Genomic DNA, 23,178 nt, shown 5'->3' on the forward strand with positions numbered 1-23,178 from the left:
AGCTAGGAAGTGTTAAGTGTCTGACACTAGATTTGAACTCAGGTCCTCCTGACTTCAGGGCTGGTGCTCTATCCACTGTGCCACCTAGCTGCCCCCGTTCTTCATTCTTTAAGAGGATTTTGACATCAGGGAGGTGATGTCATGACTTGTGAATAAATTGGATTTGAGTGATGGACGCCTGTGTAAAATCATCACCCTCATTCTCTCTTCCAGTCATATGGGTTCAATTATAAATCAGGATGACTGGAAATGGCCCTGATATCTTGACCTTTTTAAGCTCAGGATTTTTCCAGGCTGCAGTTTGGTCCCAGTGGAAGAAACCTCCTCAACTATACGATATTTTCCCACTTAGCCCCAAGGTATAAAATCCCTAGTGTCCTAGAGAACTTTGAGCTGGGAAAATGGACTTAGCTGCTGCTACATACTTCTGTTTGATAATGTGTGTGCACGTGTGTGTGTGTGTGTGTGTGTGTGTGTGTGTCTGGCTCCCTCTCCACTGCCCATTCCAGCAAATGGGGAATAGTAATAATGGTAATAATAATTACAAGAATTGGTATAGCTCTTTAAGGATTGCAAAATGCTTTTCAAATATTGTTTCATTTTAGCCTCACAGCAACCCTGAGAAATAGAAGATGGCATCATTAGCTATTTTATAGATAAGGAAACTAGGGCATCCAGAGGTTATGTGCCTTGCTCAAGATTATTTAATAAGTCTAAAGGTGGATTTAAATTCAGGTATTTTATATACTGAGCCACTGAGGTGTCTCAAAAATTAGTTTCTTGTTATAACATGTAACATATGAGAAAACTGAGGCTGAGAGAAGTTAAGTTGAGCAGGGTAACACATATAGTAAATGTCTGAGGAAGGCTTCAAACTCAGCTCTTCCTAAATCCTCTCCTTCCTAAATGCCTCTTTCATAAAAAAGACCTTGAAATACTTGAATACAACTTTCTTTAAATTTTCTTTTTTCCATGATAAACATTTCCAATTATTTCACCCAGAATTTAAGTGGCTGGAATTCTCTCTCATATGGATACTTTTAAGCTTATCAACTCTATAAATAAACTTTGGAAATACTGTTAGACTCAGTTAATGTATCGGTTAGTTTTGCTGAACTGTTCTTTTTTTGCATTCATTGTTACAAAGGATGGTATTCTGATAGGGGAAGAATAGTTTAGTTCTTCTAAGTGTTATTAGAAGAAGACATCAATTCAATTAAAAAAAGAACTATAAAAACATCCTTCCTAAATATGGTACCCAGGGGTGAGCAAAATACTGTAGGATGAGGTTTGACCAAAGAAGAACAGAGAGGAAATATCACCTTCCTATTCTTGGTTGCTGCTTCTTAGTGCAGCCTAAACTCCCATGAGCTCATCTCGCTGTCATTTCACACTTTTGACTCTTTCTATCTGTCTGTCTGTCTTTCTTTCTCTTTTTCTCTGACTCTGTCTCTGTGTGTCTCTTTCTGTTTGTCTCTCTCTCTGCATCTCTTTCTATCTCTCTGTTGTCTCTGTCTCTGTCACTCTCTCTCTATGTATCTCTGTCTCTGTCTCTGCATGCCCCTTGCTCTCTCTGATTCTCTCTGTGTCTGTATCTGTCTCTGTATCTGTTGGTCTCTCTGTCTCTGTCTCTGTCTCTGCATGCCCCTTGCTCTCTCTGTTTCTCTCTGTGTCTGTATCTGTCTCTCTGTATCTGTTGGTCTCTCTGTCTCTGTCAGTCTGTTTACTAAAAAACAGCTGCCAGCTCTAAGATGCAGATAACTCATTCTCTCCACAAGACCGGTTTCATTTTTCCCTTTGTGTCTAGCAGAGTCCACGACACACAGTAAATGTTTAATAAATGCTTGTTGAATATAATTGTATGGAACTTAGAAAACAAGTGCATTATGGTCTCTTTACTGAAGTTAGGTAGTGAAAAATAAATTAAAAGTCCACTAGAGGGAGACAGATAGCCACAAAGCAGCTCGCTCTCATGCAGTCTTCAGCCCTTTACAAACATTTCTTGACTCACCTCAAGCTCCTCTTTCCCCCCTCACACAACACCACCTTTTCCAGGAATCCCTATGGAAGACCTACCCTGTATTCCTTAGCCTTCGCTCTGTTCCCTGGGAAGCTACAGTCTCCATTTCTAGACAACCCTAACTTGGCTTGCACCAGTAACAGGTGCTCCTAAGTCCTGTTGTAATCTCTGCGTAGTGCAGGGCAAGACACATTGACTCTCTACTGTGTTCCGCACCCCCAATCTCTCCCTAGTTCAATCTATCAGGAAACTGCTGGACTGAAATAATTTTATGAATAATAAGCACAAGCATTGAGGTCCCTGATTGAAGTTAGGGGATAAATTACAGGACATTGCTTTCCCATTTCCCCAAATTAACTCATTGCCATGTCAGTAGTGGTTCCTGGGGAGAATTCTTCCTTTAGAGCACTCTGTCTTATAGCTTCCCCACCCCCCAAACTTGAAGGGCTGTTACCTGTGGGGATTGGCGAAGAGGCACCTGACAGGCAGAAGTAGCCAGCAGAGCAGGGTCCTGAGGGGGAAGAAAGGCCTGAGGAAGCACAGAAAAGGCCAGGAGGACAAGCCAGGCACTCAGATGCCATGGAGAGAAAACACCTGGAAGACATAAGGAACATTAGGAAAAATTATCCAATAAGCATTTATTAGATGCCCTTCATAAATTAGGTAATTTAATTGGCATTAGGGGACAGAAAGACAAAAAAAAAAATGAAGCAGAATCTGCTCTTGAGGAACTTGCCTTCTGCTGGAAGAAAACAACAGATACAAACACAAATTAGGGCAGCTAGGTGGTATGGTAGCTAGAGTACTGTGCCTGGAGTCAGGAAGACTCATCTTGAGTTCAAATCTGGCCTCAGACATTTACTAGCTGTGTGACCCTGGGCAAGTCATTTAACCTTGCTTGCCTCAATTTCCTCATTTGGAGAGAAGGAAATGGAAATCACTCCAATGTCTTTACTAAGAAAGCACCAAAAGGGGTCACAAAGAGTCAGACTGACTAAAATGACTGAATAATAACATATTAGTTTTATTGGGTATGGGGAATCAGGTTGCCTCTAACAACTGGACAATCAGGAAAGGGCTTATATATGAGGCAAATCTTGAGTTGAGTCTTGAAGGGGTTCTGAAAAAGAGAGATGAGAAGGGATCACATTCTTGGCTGTACAGAGCCAGAAGAAAGACTTATAAAAGAATTGCAAGGAAGTCCCTCTGGCTAGAGCATGTAAAATGGAATATGTGAAAGATAGGTTGGAGCCAGTTTGGTAATTTAAGTTCCAAGCAGAGGCAAGAAGGAATCACTGACACTTGTGTATATACCTTGCTTTGTAAATATTTGTTTGCATGTTGTCTCCCCCATTAGACAGAAAACTCCTTGAAGGCAGGAACAATCATTTGCCTCTTTTTATATCCCCATTGTTTAACACAGTATCTGGCACATAGTAGGCACTTAATTAAGATTTTTTTTGTTTTATTTTATTTTTTAAATTAATGTTTATTGAAATGAAGAAAGGAATGACATGGTCAGACCTCTATGTATGTTGTTGTTCAATCATTTTTCAGTCATGTTCACTTCTTCATGACCTCCTTTGGGAATTTCTTGGCAGAGATACTGGAATGGTTTGCCATTTCCTTTGCCAGTTCATTTTATAGAGAAGAACTGAGACAAATAGGGTTAAGTGATTTGCCAAAGATCACATAGGTAGTAAGTGTCTGAGGTCAGATTCAAACTCAGGTCAGAGTCATCTTCCTAATGTTATGCCTGACAGTCTATCTACTGCACCAAGTAAAGAATATCAGTTTGGAAACTCTGAGGAAGATGGTCAAAGTAGAGAATACAGTCAGGGAAATTGAATAGGGGGCTATTGCAATAAACCAAATATCAAACAATGAAAGCTTGACCTATAGCGGTGACCACATGATTTGGGAGAAGGGGGGTAGATGAGAGATACTGTGGAGGTAGAAGCTATAAAACGTGTCTAGAATTGATGATTCCAAAGTTGGAAACCTATGTGACTAGAAGGGTGGTAGCATCCTCAGCAGAAATAGAAAAGTTAAAAAGGGGAGTGTATTTTGGGTAAAAGATAATTTCTATTTGGGATATGTTGAGTTTGAGATGCCTATAGGATATTCAGTTGAAGGTACCTAATAGACAGTTGTTGTATTAGGTACTGAGAAGAGAAACTAGGGCTCAATAGAATAATAAATAGGATAAAAGATAAAAAAGCTTCTAGAAAGATTGGAAAGAGAGAATTGAATTTCTAGAAATCCAACGTGTTTCTAGAAAGAGGTAGTAGATTGTCAAAGTATGCAGAGAAATCAAGAAGGATGTTGACTATTGAAATCAGAAATTGAGGTCAGTTGGTTGGAAAAAAGAAGAGAAATAAAGGAAGAGTGTTTTTGCTTTTGGGGAGTCTGGAAGTGAAAAGAAAAAGATCCACAGAGTGATAGCTTGAAGGAGTGACAGAGGCAAAATAAAAATCTAGAACCATCATATAACATATGGACTGTCACAGGACTTGGGAGGAGTCCTTAAAAACCATTTGGTCCATTCTCCTTAGGAAACTAAGGATCCCTAAAGAAGTTCCATGACTTACCAAAGATCACATAATAGTTCAGTATCAGAGTCAGAATCAGAACACAGATTACTTGACTCAAAATTGATTGCTTTTTCCATTTTGCCATGTGCCCTTGAGATAGAAAGGTAAAATCTTGGGGCATGGGGAGATGAACTTGGGAGAGTAGAAGAAGTGATTATCTAGCGCTGGTTTAGTGGGTGAAAGATCTAGTTACATGGATAGGGAAATATAAGGGAGGTCCCCAGAAAGGTGGAAGGCTAGAGATTGCAAACCATGGAGAAATAGAGGCAAGGATCTGATGATCCTGTTTTATGGCCCCTAGAATTGACTTTTACTTGTGGATTCTCCAGGGTGAAACACAACAGTTGTATTTATTTGGAAATCTGGTCTTTAGTTGGTTTTGATTCTAAATAGAGATGGGCAGGGAAAATGGAATAATTCTTTCTCTTGGTAGACTTTAATGTGGGCAGCTGAGACACTGAGTTCAATCTCTTTTCCCTCTTGATTTCCAATCCAAGCTCATACAGCTGTCCTGGTCCTGTCTCCCCTCAACCTCCCTCCTTCCCAGACACTTTGTCTCTGGGTCCCGAAGTCAGAATAACCTGAGTTCAAATCCCACCTCTTATACTTTCTAGATGTGAGACTCTAGGCCAATCATTTAACTTCTCTTTGCCTTAATTTCCTCAAGGGTAAAATGGGATCTACCCTTCAGGGTTGTTGCGAGGATGAAATGAGATAATATTTGTTGAAAGCAGTTAGCTCAGTGCCTTGCATTTAGTAGGTGCTATACAAATGCTTATTCCTTTCCCTCCCTTCTCATTAACTCCAAAGTCAAAACAATCACCAGATCACTCATCTTCCTCCCTTTAATGTACTCACATGCCCAGGTCTATCCAGGGGAATCGTGAGATTTAAAAAAAAAAAAAAAAAGATTCTTTTGTCTGATGGGAGAATTGGATCATCCACTTAATTAAACTTTATGCTGTTTGGACATAGCTGAAAGGATGATCCCAGCATCCCCAGCATCCCCAAGATCCCTCGTGCTGATCAGTGATCAGCATCTCTGTGCTCCTATAAATCCTGGCTAGAGAATTTCTGTTATATATAGAAACACAACAGCCACCTCCATAGTATGTGTCTAAGGCACCACCTAGTGATATATATGGAAATAGCATCTCTTGAAGGACATTTCAGCTCTCTAATGATAACAAATAATAGTCATAATAATTAACATTATTACAATGCTTTAAAATTGGAAAAGTGCATTATTTGCAGTACATCATTTGAGCCTCACAACAGTCCTTTGAGTTAGATACTCCAGATCTTATTATATTTCCTATTAATTTCAGAGTAGTTAAGTTTATGGTCAGATAGTTTGTGTCAGTGGTAGGATTTAAAACTAGACTTCCTTCATTCTGTGACCAACACTGTATATACTATGTCACATATCAAAGACAGGGAAAAAGACAGGAGATAGCCAATGGGGAGGTTACTCTGGGTTCAGGTTCCTGAGTTCTAAATGGGTAAAGTTCTCATAGTTGGTTGTTGGGGAAAAATGATACTCACCTATCTGAGAAGGTTCCCACTGGGCAGGGCAGGGGGACACTAGTGCCAGCTGGGCAGAAGTAACCAGAAGGGCATGGGCCCCCTGTATTCATATTGACTCCATCTGGGGTGGCAACATTCACTCCTGTCCTCAAAATGAGAAGGGGGTAAGATCAATAAGGAACAGGAGAATCTCTCCCATCACTCCTTTCTGTGCAGTAATACTATCACTGAAGCAAGGGATTCTAAGGTTCTTGCTGATTAGAGTCTTATCTTCTGTCAGGACCACCCGCCCCAATCACAAGATAAACTTAGGGGACAATGATGTTTTTGATCAGGTATGGTGCGGATTGGGTGTCTTCTGGGATTGCTTTCCATCCCCAGATTCTGTGAATCTATAAACTATTTCTGTTTTTAGCGCAAGCAAAGATATTGAGTTTCTTTAACTGGCAAACTCTACATGATTAAAGACAAATTATTAAATCATCCCTCAGTGGCTGAATTTTGGCTATTTTGTCTTTTCCAAATAGTTGTTAATCTTTATCCTGATTGCCTGGGAGGGTGTCTCAGTGTGTGGTTATTATCTTAGGTCCAGTGAAGAGAGTCTAATAACATGAACTTGACCTTTCATCCCTTCATAATACTCATCACCTGGTGTTAGTGATATTATCTGTATGATATGGCTGGCAGTCTTGAATCTGACTCAACCCAGGAAATGAATCAAATGTCACTTGGGAACAGGGACAGGGAGAATTGCTAGTCCCCTCAGGATAATAAGAGCCATCGGGGCAGACCTTCTTCTGGATACCTGGGCAGGAAGATCCTGCAGGACAGGGGAGGGAACTCTCTTGGTCTGTAAAACAGAAAACATCAATCATTGGATGCCCTATACTAGCCTCAGCCTCAGCTCAAGGTGAAGATGCCTCCAGAAACATTTCACTCACACCTTTACCTGTACCTTTACCTGTACCATTGCTATTCTGTCCAGCCAGGCAGGAGATGGTAAAGGATGAGTCTTCAGGGCAGACATAACCAACAGGACAAAGATCTCTACCCACTCTTCTAAATGGCCTTGGGGTCTGTGCCCCTCCTGTGCAGTAGAATCCTAGAAGGAGAGAACTGGTTCAGTTTTGTTCTAGGTGTTGCCACAGATTGCATTGTAAGAGTTACTGCAAATTCTGAGCTCACTTATTCCACACTCTATGTTCTATCCATATTTCTAAAAAACCCAATGTTTTTAATAATAATAATAGCAGTTCATACTCTGATAGCTCTTGTTTACAAAGTGTTATCTTCCTGACAACCCCATGAATAAAGTAGATAAATATTTGTTATCTCCATTTAACAAAGGTTAAAATGGAGGCATAGATAGATTGGAAAACTTGCTGGGATCATACAACTGGTTAGTAAGTGTCAGAGCTGAGATGTCAAACTATTTTTCCAAATCTCGTGATATTTTTATTCTCTGGGGGCAAAAATCCACTGGGGTTTTGCTCCAGAATGTCAAAATAAAGAAGACATTGGAATCCAGGTAGGAACATCTATGCTTAGACTTATTTAGAAGGAGTACATATTTAAAATAGTAAATTATTAGAGGATGAACAATTTCTAGAGACAGCCTAGAGGTGGTATGCCTAGAGACAGCGAGGTGATATAGTGAGGGGATAGGTGGGAAGATTTGAATTCAAATTTTGCCTCAGACACCATGTCACTTTGTGCACATTATTTAACCTGTTAATGATAGCAGCACCTACTTACTAGGGTTGTTGGGAGGATCAAAGAGAAAGTTTATAAAGCACTTAGCACAGATGCTTAATGAATGCTCATTTCTTCCTTCCTGAATGCTACATCCCAGGTGAGCTTCCTTGCATTCCAGAATCTGTCCATATTCCCAAGCCTTTCAAATAAATTCACTTTAAGAGTTAATTTGAGGGTGAATTTCATGTTGTTTAGGCTGGTAACATCATAGATATTTAGTGAGAAGGGAATTCAGAGGCCATTGTGTTCACAACTCCTTCATGTTACACATTAGGACACTGAGGTACAGGGAGATTAGGTAATTTGTCTGGACATGTTTTGTGAAACTATTTCTAGGTATGGTAAATATTGGTAATGGCTCTAAGTGGATTTCATTTCTCACAAAGCTTGGACTATCTGCAACATGATGATGTTCTTAGACTATGGGCAGATTACAGACCATACGGAGATGTAATACAGTGAATTTTTCCAATCAGTCATGTTCTCTCAGTTCCATTAACCAGTAACAGAACAAGTCCTAGGAATTAACTTCCTGGGTCACACCTTTCACATTGTGTTAGTTTTCTATTGGGGTAGGATTCATAGGACTGCCTGCTCTGTTTGAAATTTGAGGGAAAGATGGAATCTTTTCTGCTCACTCTAGGGCCTTACCTTACCATTATGCTCCTGCTAACTCTTTCCTCCCAGGGATTGAGGATTTTTAGCTACTGTCAATTAATCAAGTGACTTTGGAAAACAAATCTTCAAATACATTTAAAAGTCTTCCATGCCTAGAATGGTTCTTAATAACCTCCGTTGTTTTTAGCCTTGGATACATTTGGTCATTCTCTTAGTAAAGCCCTGATAGAGATCCCTACCTTGGGTGAGTCTAACAAAGCATTCTTTGCTATATAAATAAGAGATGTTATTATTGGGAAGAGGGTTTAGTGTGATACAAGTCCTTTGGAGTTTAATGTTCATTTCATTGTTCCTGTGAAGCTGCTTGAATATTCCAAATAAATTATTTGTGATAATAAGGTAATAATCTTGTAACCCGAATGCCAAAATGTGAAGTTGATTTTGAGAATGTGAGGCTGATAAAAGCAATCTTAGAGTGGAATCATATGCTAGACTCACCTGGGGCACATGGGCCTCCTGGGGCAGCCCTGCCAGACACATCACAAAAGAAGCCAGGAGGGCAGGATAGACACCAGCTCACATCCTGTGCCCCTTTCTTCTCATTCCAGGTACCAACTGGGCAAGGTTTCTCCTCTGGATCTGCAGTACCAGCTGGGCAGTAATGGCCCTTTGGGCAGATATCACCAAAGGAAAACCCCATCTAGAGAAAAAGAGATCCTATGAGACTTGGGTTTAGAGGAAGGGAAGGACAAAGCAAGGCTATTTCTTTCCACTGTTAGCTCCTTAAAAATCTTGATCAGAACCCTCTCTCTTTTCAGTGTTGCCTGCTGACCTTGTTGGCTTCCTTTATTCTAATTAAAAGCCTATCTTCTATAGGAAGCCATCCCTAACCTCTCTTAACTTCTCCCTGTTAATTGTTTTCTATTTATCCTGTATATGGCTTGCTTTCTATATATTTGTTTGTATGTTACCCCTCCCCTTTCCCTCTCCCTCCCACTCCAGCCACCATTTGATTCCCCTTTAGGGCAAGGACTTTCTTTTATGGATATGTGCACACACATCTAGACACATGTATGACACATGTATATATGTATATACACATATGTGGGTGCCTTTATATATATATTCTATATATCTTTCTATCTATCTACCTATCTATCTCTATTTTCCTTTTAGGCAGTGAGTCTTAATATATAAAGAGCTGTAGTCCGGAAGATCTGTGTTTAAGTTTTGCCTTTATACTTAATGATTTATGAGACTAGGCAAGTCTCTTTACTGCTCAGTGTTCTAGGCCTAAGCTTCTTAAATTGTGAGTCATGATCCTACATAGGGTCACAATAACTGAATATAGGGGTTGCGAAAAATTTGGCAAAAGTAAAAGGTTTCTGAAACCAATGACCAAAAATTAATTCAAGATTAAACACATGAATCCAAGGTATTTCTGGCAGTGCTTGTCCAGGGTTGCCTTATATGAGCATTTTGCCCTGTGTATGCACAAACACTGCCAGAAACACTTCAGCTCAGATTTGAGGTGGGGTTACATAAAATTTTTTCTGCTGAAAAGGGGTTTTGAGTGAAAAAATTCAAGAAGCCCAGTTCTAGACAACTTTCCTCAGAATTAGGAAACCAGTGAAATCACAGGTCACATCCTTCAGTTTTTCAGCACTTCCAAAGAACTGTGATTTGATCAGTACACATTATGTCAACTAAGATAGGCTGAAATCTACCACATCTCCTTAGATTGTCCCCATGAATTGCTATGGCTAACCTCTCCTCGCTGTTCCCCACTGACAGCCTAGAGAGGAATTTATTATGTATAAGTAAAATATATAGAATATTCAAGCAGCTTTGTGGGAAGAATGAAACAAACATTAAATATCAAAGAATATAATATATTTCCAGTAATAATTCATATTTATATATCAAAGAGTACAATGTTAAAGCATACACATTCACATTTTTGTATGGTTGCAACTCATATATACGTAATACATGATAATCTCTTTTTTCCACTTCATTTCATACACATATAAATGCCTATATATTAATACACTTTATCAGAAATACTAAATACTTGGACATTATGCAGGAGAGACCAACCAAATTAAAATATAATTGAAAAACATTTACAAAAATAAATAAAATTCAATACAACATGAATAATGTTAATTTGGGGTTTTCTGAGTCAATTTATGGCCCACAGGGATCCTCTTTTATTTAAGTTTGACACATTGGGATAAATGATTGCTATTTTTAATTACTTTATTTTAGTTTGAATTCCTGATTTCATCAATGTAGATAGAGAATTTCCAGTGTGGAAACTATACCTATCAATGTAGATCAGAAATTTAGATATAATTTAGTCTTTCAGAGCTGCCTAAGGTGCTAAAACATTAAGTGACTTTTTCTTGTCAAAGCTAGTGTGTCAAAGCTAAGGCTTATATCCAGGTCTTCCTGACTATCAGTTTGCCTCTCTATTTACTATGCCATATTACTGAATAATATTTCAAAAGATAAGAGGCATCTATAGAACATCATTAAAATTTATTTTATTGAAGAGAAACTGAGTCCCAGTAATAACTTGATCAAATCCTAAAGCTAATTAGTGATAGAAGTGGCTCCTATCTAGGATTCTCAATTCCCATTTGAGAGTTCTTTACATCAACCTTTGCAATAATTTTTGGAGCCTTTATTCGCCCACAGCAGGGAATTTGAATGGTTGCCAACTTTTTGTTAAAAACAAATAGTACTGCTATGAATGTCCTTGTAACAAATTAATTTTTTGTTCTTTTGGGTTAGTTCCCAGGGGCACATTCCCCCAAGTAGAAATGCCAGGTCAAGAGGTCTTAGTAGTTTTAAAGCTCTTGTAAGATTGTGCTTGGGAAATATTGGAGCAATTTACAAGACCACTGGCAGCAATTGCAAGCATGTACACTACCTGTTTCCCCACATCTATCATTGGGTTTTATTATCTCTCCTTGTTTTTTCCTAGTTTAACAGAAGCATAATAGCACCTCAAAGTTATTTAATTTTTTCTTTCTTTAATTGCTAGCTAGGCTAAGCACTTTCTATATGATTTATCACTGTGTCCATTTGCTCATGAAAAACGTTTATTAAACACTTATTATACACCATCCTCTGTGCTAAGGTGTCACAGAAGAATATAGAGATACACAAGATAGCTATTCTAGGCTAAATGAGTTTAGAATTTAGTTCAAAGATTAAATAGCATGCAATCCCTGTCCTCATGGAATTTCCAATCTATGATGTGAGACTAAAGCAAGAGAAGTCAAATAAATATACAAATAACTATACATCAAAATAAAACAAAACATTTGATCATTTATTGAAGAAAACCTGGAAACAGACCCCATATATTTATATAGATTCTTTTTCCATTTTCAATATCTTTTCATATGAATAAGAAACTTTATTTTTAATGAATTTATTTTAAGGAAGGGAGGGAGGAAAGAAGGAAGGAAAGATGGAAAAGAGGGAAGCAAGGAGAGAAGGAAAGGGAAAAGGAGGAAAGGAAGGAAGGAGGGAAGGAGGGAAGGAGGATCAGATTAGAATGAACCAGGATAATGTAATGCCATATTCACCGGAGATGAAGTATTGGACCCATGTCTGCAGTAGTGGCCAGGATTACATAGGCCCTCTGGTCTTGTCAAGCCAGCTCTGCCACAGAACATACCTGGGCAGCAGGGCTGGCATGAGTCTATGCCAGCTGCACCTGGAGCTTCTTGAAAAGTGCCCTGGTGAAAAAAATAGACATGCTCACATACACATACAAATGTACCCCACATACTTAGGAGCTTGGTATGCCTGAATCCAATTGAAACAGGTGAAACTAAAGAGTGGGGAGAAATAAGTAGCATAGTCTTTGCTGAAGCAAATTGGATGATGAAAATAGAATTAGTGTGGCTGAGAGTGCTGAGAAGCTCCTCTTCTCTATTCCTTCTCAAACCCCCTACCTGCCTCTTGATGCCTGGAATTTCCCTTGTAGGAGAGAAAGCCGTCAATGCAAATTCCCCTAGAAGAGAATATTTTGAGACAATTCCTTCCCCCTAAATTTTGAATGATTGATGCAATATCTTCTCTATAGACCTGGTTTTGGTAGAGAGAGAAATCAATAGATGGATCTAATGCCTGAAGGAGGATGGAGAATGGGTGGAGGAATTCCTTAAAGCTGGTGAACACAGACCATGGCAGTGGATTTTCTAATGTTAATATTTCCAAGCTCACTGAACTCTTGCAATAAACCACAGCTCTTTCCTCTTCAAATCTAAGCAACCCAAACCCTGTGACCCAGGGGTGGCAGAGACATCTTGCTTACTTTTGACCTAGCAGGAGGGTCTAGTTAAAATGGATGGGCTGATTTTACAGTCAAAGATGGGGTATTGGGTGTTCAAATTGTTCAAATTTCAACCACTGCCTCATTTAGAAAGCCCTGAAGAAATCGAACAGTGTTGGACCTTCATGGGTTTATTTCCTGATCAGGACAAGGAAAAAAAGTAATATCTATCTGCTTGGTATGAATTAGGTGACGACAAGGGATAGGTGAGAAGATTTTCCCAAAAATGTAGTTAGTTAATATGAAACAATGGACTTTGAGGATATTTGCCAATCAGACTGAGTAGAAAAGTTCTTTGATAATATCCCAGTTAGTCTTTAGGGGTTCTCTTAGATTTCTGGACATGGCAGGGTGGGAGTGGGGCAGAATGAACAACTTTGGCTATGGGTCCTAGGGTCCACCTAATAGTTACCCTCCCTAATAGAAGCTACATATAGTAGGAAAGGAAATAATGGACATCTTACCATTGGACACAGGCTGGGTACTATACTCTTTGCTGGGCAGTAATGCCCAGGAGGACACATTGAAGGTTCAGCTAGCCCGGTATCATTACAGAATTTTCCTTCTGGGCAATCCTGACACAGTACCTGACCAGGGCTCTGTAAAGAAAGAGGTTGGGAAAAAGCCATAAATCCTTCTCCTCCATTCAATAGTAATCTCTTTGGCCTGGCATAGATCACTTTCTAGGTATATCAGGCTGGTGAAAGAACAAGGGAGGGGAATGTTATAGGTTATCCAGATTTTAATCATAGAATTATGGAATTGTACAGGACCTCAGGGATCATCTAGTTCAACTGTTCCCCAAACACAAGTTCTATCTGCTCTATTCTTAGTATAATTGTTTTCTGATTCAATTTCAGCTTGAATGAAGAATGCTCTTCTCTATGAAGCAAGCTTAAATTAAATTGAAAAAATTAAATCTGGGGCTAGCTCAAGTAAGGTAATAATAATAATAATCAGAATGATAGCTAGCATTTATATAACTCCTACTATGTGCCAAACACATAGTAGAACAAACATTTTATGACATTAACTTATTTAATTGTCATAAGTAAGAAGTAGATATTATAAGTAAGAAGTAGATATTATTATTATTCCCTTTTTAAACCAGATTTTATGGTTGGGGAAATTCAGGCAAAAAGAGGTAAATAGTTTGCCCAAGGTCACATAGCTAGTATGTATCTGAGGTGGAATTTGAACTCAGATCTTGCTAATTACAGGTTCAGTATTCTTTCTATTATGCTACTTAGCTAACTCTAATCATAACATGTTCTAATAAAAGTTAGAAAGATTCTAAGCCTAGTATCTTATCTATAATGCCACACTGTTTCAATGTAACAACTCTTTAAATGTTTAGATAGCTACTATATCCTGTTACCTTATCTCTTATTTTGTCCACTGATACTCACAGGCAATGGATTCTAGTCCTTTTCCCATCTGATTCACCCTGCTGGGTACTCACTTTAGCTTGTCAGTGTCCTGGCTAAGAGAAGTACACAAAACACTTCAGATTTGCTCTGGCAAGGGCAGACTATAATAGGGAGCAGAATTTTCTTTGTTTTAGGTCCTGGTTTCACCTAAAATGTCCTTAACGCAGCAGGAGATCATAGGAGACTTTTGAGTAGATTTTGTTTGCCTGTATTAAGCTTGCAGAGCCCAGTGGGCCAGCCAAATGCCAGCTGCAACACCATTAGAGGCCCTATAGGGGATGTAATAAAAGCTTTGTCCCTCATCCTTTTAAAGCCCCTCTTTTTCTTGCCTTTTTTCCCATCAAGACTTACTTATTGAATATTTTATTTTCCCCAGTTACATGTAAAACAATTTTAAATGTTTGTTTTTAAGACTCCGAGCTCCAGATTCTCTCCTTTCTTCTCCTTCCCAACTGAGAAGAGGCACATGTGAAGTTATACTAAACATTTCCATAAAAGTCATATTGCAAAAGAAACATAGATCTCCTCTCCCCCACAAAAAACTCTCAAGAAAAATAAAGTAAAAAAAAATTATGCTTCAATCTGTGTTTAGACACAGTCAGTTCTTTCACTGGGTATGGATAACATTTTTCATCATATGTCCTTCAGAACAGTCTTGGATCATTATATTGCTGAGAATAGCAAAGTAATTTACAGCTGATCATCTCACAACATTGCTATTACTTTGTACACAGTACATTTCATTTTGCATGAGCTCATGTAGAATTTTCCAGGTTTTTCTGAGAGCATCCTGCTCATCATTTCTTGTAGAGCAATAGTATTCCATCATAATTACAGAAATAACTTATTCAACCATTCCTTAATTAATAGGCTTCCTCTTAATTTCCAATTCTTTGCCCTGAGAAGATTGCTGCTATGAGTATATATACACACACATATGTATGTCTTTTTCTTTTTTTTTTTTAAATCTCTTTTGAGATACATGCCTAAAAGTGTCATTGTAAGTCAAAAAGTATGCATGATTTTATAGACCTTTTGGCATAGTTCCAAATTGCTCTACAGAATGGTTGAATCCATTCACAACTCCACCATTAATGCATTATTGTTTCATTTCCACCTCCCCCCACATTTCCTCCAATATTTGTCACCTTCCTTTTCTGGTCCATTAATCAGTCTAATAGGTATGAGGTAGTACCTCAGAATTATTTTAATTTGCATTTCTTTAATCAATAATGAGTTAAAGTACTTTTTTCCATTTGGCTAAAATAGCTTGCTTAATTCATCTGAAAATGGTTCATATTTTATAATCATTTATCAATTGGGGAATAACTTTTATTTTTTATAAATTTGACTCAGTTCCCTATAAAAGCCCTTATTTTCCATGAAGTCTTTTGTAGCTCAGCAATAGGGAAAGTTGGAATTCCTACAAAACCTAACTTAAGAAGGTGGGTGTGGGTGCCTCAAAGCTGTAGAAAGCCATTTGCTTTCTAGCAGTGGAAATGATGGGTTCTACCAGAGTGCCCCTATTTGAGTGAAAGGTTCCCAAAGGAAAGCCCTTTGCCCCTTTCCCAATCTCAAAGCTCTTAAAACACTTAGGAGACAAACACATTCTCACTGCTTTGAAAAGAAATAGGTCCCTGGAGCTGTCCTTTTCTCCCTCCCTCCCATTCCCTTTCTTTTTTTTTTTTTTTCTCCTAAAAGTAGGAGCATGATGCAATGGGCCAGGTACTACACTTGGGGTCAGAAAGTCTGGATTCAAACTCTACCTCTGACACTTAGCATAGTGCTTGACACAGAATAGTCACTTGTCATTTCTAAGTCACTTATTTGTGTCTCATTTTCCTCATCAAAGGAAACGATTATACTAGGTAATTAATTTATAAACATTTATTAAGCACTCATTACTATGTGCCAGGCACTGTGCTAAGCCTGGGGATACAAAAAGGAGCAAAAGATAATCCTTGTTCTCAAGAAGTCCACAATGTAATGGGAAAGATAATAAACAAATATAAACATACAAGCCATATACAAAATAAATTGGAAATTTTAAATTAAATTAAATTAAATTAAACAATTAACATGAAAAAAGCACTAGAAATAAAAGGAGTTGGCAAAGGCAGGCATGGTCCCTCAGTGATGCAGGGGAGATGTGATACTTGTTTGGAGAGTAAGGCTATTGATTTTCTGGAAACTAGAAGCAGGAAGATAATGGATCTGAATCCTTTAAAATTTTAGATTTTCTGGAAATAGACAATCTACCTGCTGGAGAGCCATTTCTTCCTGAAGAAAATCCTATTCTCTCCTCTGCACCAGGTTGGCCCTCCAGATGGGGCAGGATGAGCTGAAGGAAAAATGACTTAAGACTTTTGACTTGTTATTCATAACTCCTTATTTGTCATTTATCTCCTCTCTGATCTTAATGAACACTTCCCATGATAATTACCGAATTCTCCCATTCACAGAGGGCTGGGCTGGCTAGGTGGCAGAAGGAAGCAGCAGGGCAATTAGCTATTTATAAAATGCCACTTTCCCATCAATATGGAAATCCAGCAATTATCACTCGAATTATTCATGACAATTGAATGCCAGATAAATAAGGAAGAGAAAAGGTGGGGAGGGAGGGCACCAATTGCTTATTAGAATCTGCAAAAGAAATAATATCTCTCCCATTGTCGTCTTGATGCAGCCTGTTCATTGTTTTACCTACTAGGGTGAAATGAATGTTTGATACCATCACAATTGGCCTGTCCTGCTGAGCTGGGTCTAAATGGAGGAGGCTCATTGCAGTCTCCACTCCACAGTAATTACTCAGACTGAGAAGGAGGAAATCAGGGCAGGAAAAGTAACCTTGCACATCTATCAGGGCTCAGTGAGGAGGGGAAACTAGGGAGAAGCAGTGGAATTCCATCTCTTGCCTGTCTGTTGGGTTATGGCTCCTGCTTTCTGGTTTTGCTCAGATATGTTCCTCACAGAAGTGATGGGAGTTGGTATTCAGTTCAGAAGTGATAACCTGCTCCACAATACCTCCTCCCCATCCCCAATCTGAACCAATTTGGGGTGGCGGGAGGACTTAAGCTCCAACTGACCCTCTCTCAAGGAGAAGGACCAGAAGGACCCTCACCCTATTCATTTGTAATGCTGAAGAAACAGGCAAGATAAGATTAGAATTTTTAATATTTTAATAGTGAAGAATTTGGATTAACTATGGAACAGGACATGTCCCCTTACTAATTGGCTGGACTGGACTCTTGTCTCAAAGCACCGAATAACAAGCAAGTAATTCCAGACTATTATAGGGCTCCAGCTATCAGGGAAACAAAGACAAGTGCGGGGCAGGGCATTGGGTGAGTGGAAATTCCAGGAAAGGACTATAAATTCTGATAAGCTGGGAGTGAAGAAAGTGATCAAGCAGGAGACAGGAAGTCTGGGCCAGGAAAAATAGAGAGTGCCATCTAGGTATTTGAAATAAACCATCTGGAGCTTTATGATTTTTGGAATGTGAGAGTGGCCAGAGCTTTGGCCCTACTTCTCTGAGTCCTAATAGCCAGGAAGGGGGGCTGAGCACCAGGGAAACTGAGGGAGAACAATTCAAGGAAACTGAGGCATTACACATCTTCCATGTAGTAACCTAGACTGGAAGGCTCAGCACCTAACTAGATCCAGGGCCTGAATATAGAATTTTCCTAAATCCAAAGCATCTGTATGACTAGAGAGCTTTCCGGGAGCTGGAACTGTATAGAAGACTTATCTAGGAGTAATGTGTCCTGCCAACGTCAGGCCTGGGCAGGCCCCAATTTTGAGAGAAGCAGATTTAGGATCAAAAGAAATTATCATTCTTTTTGGTTTTAGAACTTTTATTCCTTCTCCTTTCCCCAGTTTGTTTAGTAGTCACTGTGATACACTTCCTATAAAGCAAGGAGTTCTTAACTTATTTTGTGCCATGGACCCCTTTGCCTCTCTGGTAAAGGCTATGGACCACTTCCCAGAATCATGTTTTAAATGCAAAAAGCAAAATATATTGTATTATCAAGGAAAGAAAATTAAAGTTATTCAAACATATATACATATGTACACACATATATGTATATATTTATATACATTTACTTGCATACATATATACATACACATACAGGTACATATATTCTCCATGATTGAGGCTCACAAATAGGAAGTAGTAAGGGTTTTGCTGAATGACTTGGCACTTTGGGAATGTCTTTCCCTGCTCCAGGGTAGACCTCTTAAGTGAATAACAGGCATTTCCCATGTCTCCTGGGATGCTCTGGACAATGCTGGGAGCCAATGGCCCTCCTTTCGAAAAATAGATTCTCAAGGCCTCTCTTCTTTCCCTGCTGAATTCTAAGCTTACCCATACCCACCTGAACTCAATGGGGAAGAAACTTACAGAGTAACTGCCAACAGCACATGGCAAGGGAGTCACAGTTCCAAGTCTGGGGCAGTGATGACCTTTAGGGCAAAGGACACAGTCGGCAGTCCTCCAAGCACCTGGATTTGGGCCATATGTCCCCCTGGAAGAAGAAAGAATTGAGAGTGTCTACAATCTAGGTGTTAAAGAGACACCTGAAAGGAGGAACTACTACCTCAGCAGAAGGATCCTGAACACACAGGACCCAGCAGCAGAGGCACTAGCAAAGGAGGAAACCCCTGATTTCCAGGTAGAGACTCTAGCCTCTAGTTCTCCCAGGAGACAGGGGAAGGCTTCAGTTTCTGGAGCTGAGGTCAGCACAAAAGTTTCTTCTGAACTTTCAGTTAAAGTAGTTTCTTTTTCTTAAATAGGTCACTTTAAACCCCTGTTCTACTTTCTTGCCCTCTATCCCCTCATACATTAAAATTTTTTTTTCACTGTACATTTGGACAGGAAACAGGGCTATGTAGAGGAAGGATTCATGATGAGAAGATCTGGTTTCAAATCCTGATTCTGTTAGTTATACTATACTAACTGTTAATTATATACAAATAACTTAGTTATTTGCCAGTGCAAGTGGCAAATCAGTTAACTTCCCCATGCCTCAGTTTCTCTATCTGTAAAAACAAGGTAGCTTAACTAAATGACCTTTGAGATCCTTTTTACCTGTAAATCTAAAACTCTAAAGGAGTATTTTTCCCTTTAAAAAATTCATTAACAAGCATTCATTAATTATCTATCACATGTTTCAAAAATAAAATACTCCTTGTCTTCAAGAACTTTTTATTTCATTGGGGCAAAACATTCTGTACACATAAAATTGTGTGTTTATAATATAAAACTCTACCCATGTAATATGATTTGAGTCATTTATTTATCATCTAGTATGTGCCCAACACTGTGCTAGATGCTGGGGAATATAAAAGAAAAAAAAGGACACGGTTCCTGTCCTCAAGAAGCTTATAATCTTCAAAGGTTGAGTCAGGTAGCCTTGGGCAACTAAGGGGCACAAGATATAGTATATTCTACCTGAAGTCAGAAAGACCTGAATCTGAATCCTCCCTCAGGTACACACTACTTGAGTGACCTTTGGCAAATAACTCAGTTTGCTCTGCCTTAGTTACTTCTGTAAAATGGGGAGGTGGTTGTTAGGAAAATGAAATGAAACCACAGATAAAACTTTGCAAATCTTAAAGCACCATCTAAATATTACTCTTTTTATTATTAAGTCCATGAAATGCTGCCCCTTCCTTTCCCTAGATCACTGTAGTCTAAACAATCTTTCCATTTTTCTGTACTCACTCATATACAACCTAAGTTTACATACTTTACAATCAAGCACTATCTAGTCCTTGATTGTATTCCACAAATATTATCCTCCAGTTATTGGTGTCAGTCTATGTTCTCTTTCTAGGGAGACCAAATAGCAGATACCTTTACCATATTGGCTTCATAATACTGAGTATATACTTGTCGACTTTTCTTGTTTTGATGTTGGTAGAGTGGATGGATCTCACTTACCCTGGGCAGGATATTGGTTTGGGGGATCCCCTGGGACAGTAGGCTCCAGGGGGGCAGCTGGTACAGTTGGTAGGTTGATCATTGCCTATCTGGAAACTATAGGTACCAGGTGGGCATGGAAATTGGGTACCCCACTTTGAACCTGTTGCAAAAAAGAAGATTTCTAAATTGAGGGGAGTGGTGCTGATTGACCCCAGGGGGATAAGGATAGGGAAGAAAGAATGTTATGATCAAAGGCATTATCCTAGTCAGAAATTGATATTTTGCTTGGGCCAAAAGGTCTGAGCCCACTTCTGTTCATCCTGATATCTTAATAATCAATCAATCATAGGTTGTTACTAGAGATCACTTCATTCGTTTCTTTACCTCCAACTAAGACATTACTTTCTTTTTTTTTTAAATTTTTATTTAATAATTACTTTATATTGACAGAATCCATGCCAGGGTAATTTTTTTACAACATTATCCCTTGTACTCGTTTCTGTTCGGATTTTTCCCCTCCCTCCCTCCACCCCCTCCCCTAGATGGCAAGCAGTAAGACATTACTTTCTTCTCAGATAGAAATCATCCCACAACCTTCTGTGATAACATTTCAAAGTGTTCCTAGATCTATCAACCTTTACCACCAGGAAGGTCCCCATGATGTCTCACCTCAGTACCTCCTTCTTTGATACAATTTTTTCTCCTTTTGTTTTGTCCCCATCAGAACTATACAATGGGCATGCAGTTGTTACTTCTCTGACAATATTTGCTGTTCACCTTTACTTACTCTTTCCTATTTCATACTCAATGATCTCAGTGAATTCATTTACCTGGGGGGCAGTAATGCCCTGCAAGGCACAGTCCTGATGGGGTGTGAGCTCCAATGAGGCAGAACCAGCCAGCTGGGCACAGCATACACTCTTTCTCAGAGGTTAGACCGGTCCGGTTGCTCCAAGTACCTGGTAGACACTGGAACTGGGTCGGGTACTTTGTGCCCATGGGGCAGTAGTGGCCAACAGGACATAGCCCAGGAGGTCTATCCACACCCCCAGTTCCTAGAAATACAGTCCCCAGATGGGATCACTGGACAGTGAGGTGCTTTTCCCTATCAATCTTCTCTAAAGGCAGAAGATGAGTAGTTTCAGAACCCAAATGAAATGTATAGTACAGTGGAAAGGAAAATGGATGTGGATCAGAGGCCTTGATGGCTCGTTACTGCTAATATGACTTGGATGTCACTTATCCTCTTTGGATCTCAATTTTCCTCATATATAAATTGGTGAGGGATTTGCTAAATCAATGGTTCTCAAAATTTTGTTCTCACTAAAATTATTGAGGATCTGTTCAAATAAATTTTGTTTATGTGGATTATATTTACAGATATTTACTATATTTGAAATAAAAACTAATTTCAAGCTTATAGAATCTCTGAAAGGGTTTAAGAGCTCCCAGAATTCTCTGGACCATATTTTGAGAACCACCATACTAGATAATCTTTAAGATTCTTTCTAGATTGAAACTCTGCGCGTCTCAACCTGAATAAGGGAGAGAATCAGGATTTGGGATGAGAAAGTTAATAGCCTGGGATGAATAATTTTCTTCGGGTAATTCACATTATGGATCATCTACAGTCAGGTAGTTGAGTGGGGTTTGTTTTCTTTGATGCAAAAAAAGGGGAGAGAATCACGGCATGGGCAGGCCTGGTTTTTCTGGCTGATCCACCAAATGGAAGATCTGATGGGTTCTATCCCACCAAAGGTTGGTCCAGCAATGGGGTTCTGATGGATGGCATGATTTTTACTCACCCCCAGTACAAACCAGTCCAGCTGGACAGGACTCACACTGCGACAGGTCAAAAAGGTCAGTGTGATTGCTGAAGGTTCCGGGGGGGCAGGAATTGTTGAGGAAGTGAGGACTGGAGGATCCAATGGGACATACATACCTAAAATATCAGTCTGAAGTTAGTCACATTTCTCTGTGTGATATCCACCAAACCCTGCTCTCTCAATAGGCTTATGAGGGAGGTGGTATGAGCACTAGGTTAGGGAGAAGTGACTATAATTCATGGCCATATAGCTATAAAATGTCAGACAGGACCAAGAACACAGGCTTTCCCATTATAAATGAGTGCTCTGTTAGCTCTGATACCCTATGGCACTTCAGACAGATGAGAAACTCAGTGGGCTAATGCTTTAAACTCTAGAGATGTGAGTTCAAATTTTTCCTGTGTCAATACTTCATCTAATAAAAAGAATTTGGGGACCCTGGAAAGAAGGGAAATGTGCATTGCTGTTGACTCCAGAAAACTGAAAGGGACAATGGCACAAAGCCTCATTTGCTCCAAAGAGACTAAGTACTATGGAAATCCAGCAGGTGCATACCTTGAAGATTCTGGTGTATTTGAATTTGAGAACCTCAAAAACACAGCTACAGAGAGCTCTTTTCTTTACTACAGCCATGGTCTCACTTGCTAAACCTTCATAGTCCCCTCAGCCAGTTTTCCCTGTGTTTGGGTTGCTTTGTCAGAGTTCCTAAATATGTGCCTGTGTATTCTGTAGATAGCAGGCACAATGGTCATGTCTCCCTCATGAGCTTGGAAGGCCTCCCAGGTATCCATGTCTGCTTCTCCATTTCTTTTGTACCTTTTTCTCACTTTTTAGAAGTCCTCTTTCCCTCAGGGCCCTCACGCTCACCCCCATGTAACAATCCAACCATTCCTGGAGTCCTAGTGCTTCAAAATGACGCTTTCTGTTTCCCTTTCTGCCTATCAAAATTCAATTTCCTGGCTAAAGTTCTTTCAATAAAAACAATTTGGTAAACTATTACTATTACTGTTGAAATTTGGCAAAGTATTAATATTATTATTACTACTACTGAGCTTATTCTGAGGTATTATTCCTTCCTAGGATGATTTAAAATAATAATTATTATAGCATTTATAAAATACTTACTAT

Source organism: Antechinus flavipes, chromosome 3 (genome assembly GCF_016432865.1).
Source record: "Antechinus flavipes isolate AdamAnt ecotype Samford, QLD, Australia chromosome 3, AdamAnt_v2, whole genome shotgun sequence".
NCBI lineage: Eukaryota > Metazoa > Chordata > Mammalia > Dasyuromorphia > Dasyuridae > Antechinus > Antechinus flavipes.